Source organism: Oncorhynchus tshawytscha, linkage group LG11 (genome assembly GCF_018296145.1).
Source record: "Oncorhynchus tshawytscha isolate Ot180627B linkage group LG11, Otsh_v2.0, whole genome shotgun sequence".
Lineage (NCBI taxonomy): Eukaryota > Metazoa > Chordata > Actinopteri > Salmoniformes > Salmonidae > Oncorhynchus > Oncorhynchus tshawytscha.
Window position 1 is genome coordinate 24,906,153 of NC_056439.1, and position 8,142 is coordinate 24,914,294.

Genomic DNA, 8,142 nt, shown 5'->3' on the forward strand with positions numbered 1-8,142 from the left:
CTCACTAGGTCAGGATATTTAAGCCTTCATATATCCATTAGTTCCAATATATCCATGATATTTGTGATTTCCTTAAGTGCATGAGGGTGATAGTTTCTAGTGTGATTTGGCTCCCGAGTGGCACAACAGTTTAAGACACTGCATCTCAGTGCTAGAGGCGTCACTACAGACAACCTGGTTCAAATCCAGGCTGTGATTGGGAGTCCCATAGGGCAGTGCACAATTGACCCAGCAACATTGCAAATAAGAATTTGTTCTTATGCCTAGTTAAATAAAAGTTTAAAAAATAAAATCCTCGCCTTTGTAGGCTTGATAAATGATTAGATATATTTTCAAACAAGCGCGGATCATCCTTATTTGGACTGTATAGATTAATGAGCCAAATCAGTTTATGGTCCAATAACATATTTAAAATAATCCATCTACCTTGCAGATCTGTTTGAACAATTTGTACATTCGGATCAAAATTATTGTTCACTAATATCTTTGCCCATGGGAGAAGTATATTTTTCCCCCCTTTAAACGATAGATATTATATAACTTATTTTTTTGCCAGGTAAATACTGATTGTCTTCTCTTATTATCTGCTAAGCCATTACAATTATAACTGGCTACATGTATTTCACCATTTACCATAATGAGATACAAGTTTCAATTCTATTTATCATAATATATGTTTGAAAACTCACCCTTAAAAAGTACCAAAATGATTGAGTATCCATATAGCAATACCATGGTATTTGCACTGCTACTGAGTAAACCTCCAATTGTTCTCCACTATTCCACCAACTAAAACCGCCCCCCATCCTAAGTTGGGTTGTTGTCCCAGTGACTGGCAGTCTACCCCTGTCCACCTGGATCCTAGGGCCTTTGAGAGATTGGGACACATCCTTTAAAAAGAGCAGACAGTGCCACCCACAGAAGCAGATTAACTGCCAAAAGCATTTCCAACGCCCTCACGTCAATTATATTGTATACAATTATTTAATCAAATATATATAAATAACCTTGCATATCTTAATTTATTTAGACAATTATTGAATAATATACGTAATAATGAAGGCAGTTCATACTGTTACCTATAACCAGGGTTGGCATCACAAAAATTACATTTTTGGCAAGCAAATATTATTTTGGTAAACAATTATTGTGATTCATCCTTTATTGTCACTAACATCATTACCCAATATCCCCCCAATAGTGGGATACGTACAGTACACACACACAATCATACACACTCCCCACCCTTCCCTTACAAACAACCACAAGCTCAGATGTTCAGTTGTTCCACCCCCGAGCCTAACTAAAGAGAAGACATGATGTGCAAATGCATATGCAGTTGTAGCTGTTTGAGCAGGCATGCAAAATAGAGCAAGAATGGGGAGATTTGATTAACCAATTTCTAGTGCTAGCTGATGGAGCTCAGTATACACCACACCCTCCTACTCTGACACACACGCTGGTCCCCCGTTGTAACCATTTTCCAAGCACTTCTGTGCAGTCAAACCTTTTGATTATTTTGTGCCACCAGGGCCACAATAATTTCCCCCCTCTCTGATTGTGCTAGTGTGACCCCCTCCCCATGGGTTTCTGCAGCTAGTGTTGCCAACACTGCCACTACCTGGGTGGGGCACTCCACCGGAATTCTCACTGGCTAGGTACAAGGTTGTCAAGGTTCTCATTAGCAGCTTTGGGAAATTCCTTGTAAATTTTGCTCACCAATCCAGGGGCTTTGGCTTTGTTGTACCAAAACTGCCAGGCAGGCTCAGACTCTTGAGGGGGCAGTGCTGCTTTAGTGGGTCTCTGACTGCGTTCATCTTTCTGTCTTGGCTGCCTATCGGCTACTTGCAGTAGGCCTATAAAACAGATAAGGACTCCTTAGTGTGAGGGTCGCTCAGGTGGGTGTCTAGAGTATAGGGTTGGAGACTGTTCCTTCATGATAGGACAATAAATACATAAACTATATTGATAGTTTATTTCAAAATGTCTATCCCATATCTGCAAAAAATTGAAAGCTCTCTCTGTCACAGCTCCTGCTCGCGGACACACATGGGCTCAGGCATTTGCAACCATTTTCCTTTTTCACTCACTTAACTCTTAACACTTAACACTTTTCCAAACACAAAAACACACACCACACTTTCCATCACAACATACCCACATACTGTGCCTTCTATGTCCTCTGTTTGCTGTGTTTTATACCTACCCTGTTGATTCCAACATCATTTCGGGCTTTTGAGAACTTTTGTGTTCTCGTTCCTGATATTTGAAGATGTATTATTTCAATAATTCTAAAGAAATTGCTTTGTTAAGAAACAGCAAGCTAGTTACGAACCACATATAGTCAATGGTTGAACCACAAACGCACAGGTAAACAGAGTCTCAGTTCAGTTGTGTCCTGCCAGTGTGCAAATGCGTGCTAGCATCAGACAGACTCAATTGACAGCATCGCTGTTTCAAACATGTAGAAAACAGTCCAGCTCCAGCATATGCTCCCTCTCCTGCGTTCTTGTCATTATTATAATAAAACATTTTGCTGACTGATTAACACAGTTTCAAGACACTATTCATCCACAAATAAAAAGTAGTCAGGGGTTGTGGGGGCTGCGCAAGGTGCACCCAGGTAAAACAACATCAGAATCATTGTGGGGGCTCAATTAATCTTGCCCGGGTGCCCATTTTGGTGCATTTAGCACCGGCTAAAAGTTGATTGCATTCTATTTGGAGCCGGGCTGCCTCCTGGGTGTGAGCCAGGGCCCCGCTCTGTCTGATGGCGATGTCAACTCAAAACAAAAGTGACATAATTAAGCATGTGTGGTAATGAGTAGGATTCTGTGGTTTCACTTGCAAAAGTGATTGCTTTGATAAAAACGCTTTATCTGCCCCCATTTTTTCCTGGATGGGCCATAGCCCAGTGTACCCAGAGACAGATTAATGAAACCCTCTCTCTGCTTGCTTAAATTGTGTGCCCTGCTGTGTGCAGTCAAAAGAAATTGACATGCTTGCTAACTTGGTTAACTACGTGATTAAATGAGTTTAAGTCAACTGTTTTAGACTATTGCATTTTAACATAGCAGGGGCGGCAGGGTAGCCTAGTGTTTAGAGCATTGGACTAGTAACTGAAAGGTTGCAAATTTGAATCCCTGAGCTGACAAGGTACAAATCTGTCGTTCTGCCCCTGAACAGGCAGTTAACCCACTGTTCCTAGGCCATCATTGAAAATAAGAATTTGTTCTTAACTGACTTGCCTAGTAAAATAAAGGTAAAATAAAATAAAAAAAGAGAAATAAACGCTCAATCTGTACTGAGTGAATTAACAAGATAATTTTGGAACGAACACTTCCAGACTTTCCAATGTTTTCAGAACATGGTTCATAGTGTAATGGTTATAGTTATCGCCTGTGGAGCTAAAGATTGTGGGTTTTCATCCCGGAAGAAACATTTTGTCCATTATTTAATTTATAGTTTTGACAGCCCCCTCCCTCCCTCCCTCCCGACACACACACACACACACACGCACACACTTATTTGCATTTATTAAGTGGCTCTTAAAATAACCTTTGGGTTTGTGAATTGGTAGGCAAGTGGCAGTGGGCGTGGTTATCAGACCTCAGGATAAGACTCAGACAGTAACAAAACGTTATTACAAAAACAAGGGGCAGGCAAACGACAGGTCAAGTGCAGGCAGTGGTCAGTAATCCAGAGCAGAGTCCAAAAGGTACAGAATGGCAGGCAGGGTCAGGGCAGGCAGAATGGTCAAAACGGGAAAACTAGACAATAGGGAATAGAGAGGCAAAAAAAAGGAGCACAGGAAAACCGCATCACAATCTCTATTCCACCCATGCTTACCAAGGTTTTCCAGCACACAGCTTTGACCTACTACAGTAGCTACAGTATGTTTGTATTATACTTCAAACTATGTGTAGGCAGGTTGCTTAGGATTCAAACCTTCTCAAACAGGCTAATTTATACTCTTAAAGGAGTTGCCTACCTCTCACTTAAAATGTAGTTTTTTGTTTTCAATAATTGTATCCATCACTGAACATGTCGTTTGATAGACATTTTACCCATATACTTCTCATTCAGCCTCATTGGCTTTCTCATTTGCCTCTTGAAAGTTTAAGAACAGAGTATAAATAGAGTGGTTAAGGATCATTGAGTACACGTTTGCCTTTAACACGGGGTTTATTATCATCTCACATAGTACCTGGAGAAATTCAGAAATGTTCCAATCAGAGATAATTGCAAAAGGGGAAGAGAAACCAGTGATACAATAGCAAGACAAATGCAATGAAGTGGAAAGTAATGGAAAAAGTGACACATTGAATGTGTCAATACTGATATTACAATATGTGTTAAATGTTTTCTATTCCATGGGGTAGTTTGAACTCTTACGTTATTCACTTCTTCCAGAGTATCTGTTTTTATCATGATTTTTTTTATGTCACTAATAGAGTAAATGGGAGTAACATCTTATTGGTTTACGGTCTGTGAAAGGTTTTAGAATAGTGTTACATTTCATGTACTTTGATATGTGTAAAGTGTTCAATTGATCGTATCTTGTATTGCAAAATTAGCTTCTACTAATGACTTATTATTCCTCATACAATTAAGTGTGTTAAGGTGGTATATAGCTGGACAAGAAGAGGGCTGACTTGCCACTCATAATAAAAGAGCAACTTCAAACAGTATTAAATTACATTTTCTTTTATCATTACTATATCATAAATACTACTATATCATGACTACTTTTTTCTTAAATTGCCTTTTGATCTGTGGAGTAAAACTGCAATTACACGGTCTCCCCTGAAGTATTTTCAATTTCCCTGCATCAGAGGCGTCATGCCCATAGGGAGCAGGTGCCCCCTCAGATTTTTCTGTTTTAAAATGTTTCTGTTGTGAAATTAATTTCTAAACTTAATTTAAGCCCACGTTTTATCATAATTATTTATAAAAAGGTTCTGTCAGCAGGATTTTATGGAGGGGGCACACTGACCAGGTAAAAAAATACCCCCCTCCCTTTTTTCACTAGTAAGTGGTTCCTTCGCAGGTGCACAATGGAGCAGTGTCGAGTGACACACACAGCATTTTATTTGAACTGGCGGTGATGGGCAGGACTCGCAGGAGGTATTTTTGTAAATTAATTTGATCAAGCTATGTAGCCTATTGAATCCTTCTTTATGAATAAATGAAACAGAAACATTTTGTATTTTTCCCTGTAATACTAGCCACCTAGCAATTTTATGAAGTTTGCTTTAGCGAGCCAGCTAGATAAGTTCCCAATCTCCCAACCTCATAACTAGCTACCAAGCCATTTGAAGCTCGCAAACAAGTTAGAGTTGCTTGTCTAATCATCTTAGCTGGCATGCCTGAAGGCAAGGTTGCTAGACTTCAGAAATTACAAAAATTGCTTTAATTCTTGGTATTAAAGAAAATAACTCGGTGGACTGCATCTTAGGCTAGGTTGAGGAGTGATATTGCCACTATGGCACATCGGTCAGGATACAGGAATGATGGTTGAAGAAACGGTTTCCATTTCAGGGTATTTATTAACTAACTCAAAAAAAGGCACAGCACAAGGGCACATGTGGAATTGGCTGATACAGAATAGCTTGTAAGGCCATTAGGTAGGGTTGTGTGGTTGTAAGGCCAGATGATATGAGACGAGGAGCAGGAGGTGAACATTGATTGTATAATAGACAAGAACCAACAAGGACAGCGTCTGGACATGGGAAAATGTAACGACATCAATGCTGACACAGGGAACAATCTGAAGAGCAGACTGATATAGAGGGGCAATCAACAAAGTCAAATATTGCACAGAGGCACGTAATGATGATGGTGGCAGGCGTGCGTAACGATGGGCCGCCTAAGCGCCCTCGAGTGCCAGAGAACTAACCGGATGCGCTGGAGGAGATGGCCGCTGTTTTACAGTCTCCTAACCAATCGTGCTATTATGTGGGGGTTTTTGCGATATTTGTAAATTCTTTTGTACATAATGTTTCTGCAACCGTATCTTATGTAAGAAAAGAGCTTCTGGGTATCAGGACAGCGATCACTCACCTCGGATTAGACAAAGATTCCTTCAACAACAACAACAACAACAAGCAGGACTCAAACAATATTCTCCAAACACCCCACAGGGCAGACAACCCAATTATTCGCAAAAGGAAGTGACGCAGAGGACGAAGAGCCGGATGCCTCGTTCGGACCCGCAGAAGACAAATCAAATCAAATCAATGGTTAGCAGATGTTAATGCGAGTGTAGCGAAATGCTTGTGCTTCTAGTTCCGACAATGCAGTAATAACGAACAAGTAATCTAACTAACAATTCCAAAAAAACTACTGTCTTATACACAGTGTAAGGGGATAAGGAATATGTACATAAGGATATATGAATGAGTGATGGTACAGAGCAGCATAGGCAAGATACAGTAGATGATATCGAGTACAGTATATACATATGAGATGAGTATGTAAACCAAGTGGCATAGTTAAAGTGGCTAGTGATACATGTGTTACATAAGGATGCAGTCGATGATATAGAGTACAGTATCTACGTATGCATATGAGATGAATAATGTAGGGTAAGTAACATTATATAAGGTAGCATTGTTTAAAGTGGCTAGTGATATATTTAGGATATATTTAGGACAACTAGGAAAGCTGCCGTTATATTACTCGCCAACGTGCAATCATTGGACAATAAACTAGACGAGGTAAGATCACGAATATCCTACCAACGGGACATCAAAAACTGTAATATCCTATGCTTCACGGAATCGTGGCTGAATGACGACATGGATATTCAGCTAGCGGGATACACGCTGCACCAGCAGGATAGAACAGCACACTCCGGTAAGACTAGGGGGTGCGGTCTGTGCATATTTGTAAACAACAGCTGGTGCACAAAATCTAAGGAAGTCTCCAGATTTTTCTTGCCTGAAGTAGAATATATTGTGATAAACTGCAGGCCACACTACTTGCCTAGAGAGTTCTTAGCTATACTTTTCGTGGCTGTTTATTTACCACCACAGACAGATGCTGACACTAAGACCGCACTCAGTCAGCTGTATAAGGAAATAAGCAAACAGGAAACCACTCACCCAGAGGTGGCGCTCCTAGTGGCCGGAGACTTTAATGCAGGGAAACTTAAATCAGTTCTACCAAATCTCTATCAACATGTTAAATGTGCAACCAGAGGGGGAAAAAATCTAGATCACCTGTACTCCACACACAGAGACGTGAACAAAGCTCTCCCTCGTCGTCCATTTGGTAAATCCAACCACAACTCTATCCTCCTGATTCCTGCTTACAAGCCAAAATGAAAGCAGGAAGCACCAGTGACTCAGTCTATAAAAAAATGGTCAGATGAAGCAGATGCTAAACTAAGGACTGCTTTGCTATCACAGACTGGAACATGTTCCGTGATTCTTCCAATGGCATTGAGGAATACACCACATCAGTCACTGACTTTATCAATAAGTGCATTGAGGACGTCGTCCCCACAGTGACTGTACGTACATACCCCAACCAGAAGCCATGGATTACAGGCAACATTCGCACTGAGCTAAAGGGTAGAGCTGCCGCTTTCAAGGTGCGGGACTCTAACCCGGAAGCTTACAAGAAATCCCGCTATGCCCTGCGACGAACCATCAAACAGGCAAAGTGTCAATACAGGGCTAAGATTGAATCATACAACACCGGCACCGATGCTCGTCGGATGTGGCAGGGCTTGCAAACTATTACAGACTACAAAGGGAAGCACAGCCACGAGCTGCCCAGTGACACAAGCCTACCAGACGAGCTAAATTACTTCTATGCTCACTTCGAGGCAAGCAACACTGAGGCATGCATGAGAGCATCAGCTGTTCCGGACGACTGTGTGAGTAAGACCTTTAAACAGGTCAACATACACAAGGCTGCGGGGCCAGACGGATTACCAGGATGTGTGCTCCGGGCATGTGCTGACCAACTGTCAGGTGTCTTCACTGACATTTTCAACATGTCCCTGATTGAGTCTGTAATACCAACATGCTTCAAGCAGGCCACCATAGTCCCTGTGCCCAAGAAAACAAAGGCACCCTGCCTAAATGACTACAGACGCGTAGCATTCATGTCCGTAGCCATGAAGTGCTTTGA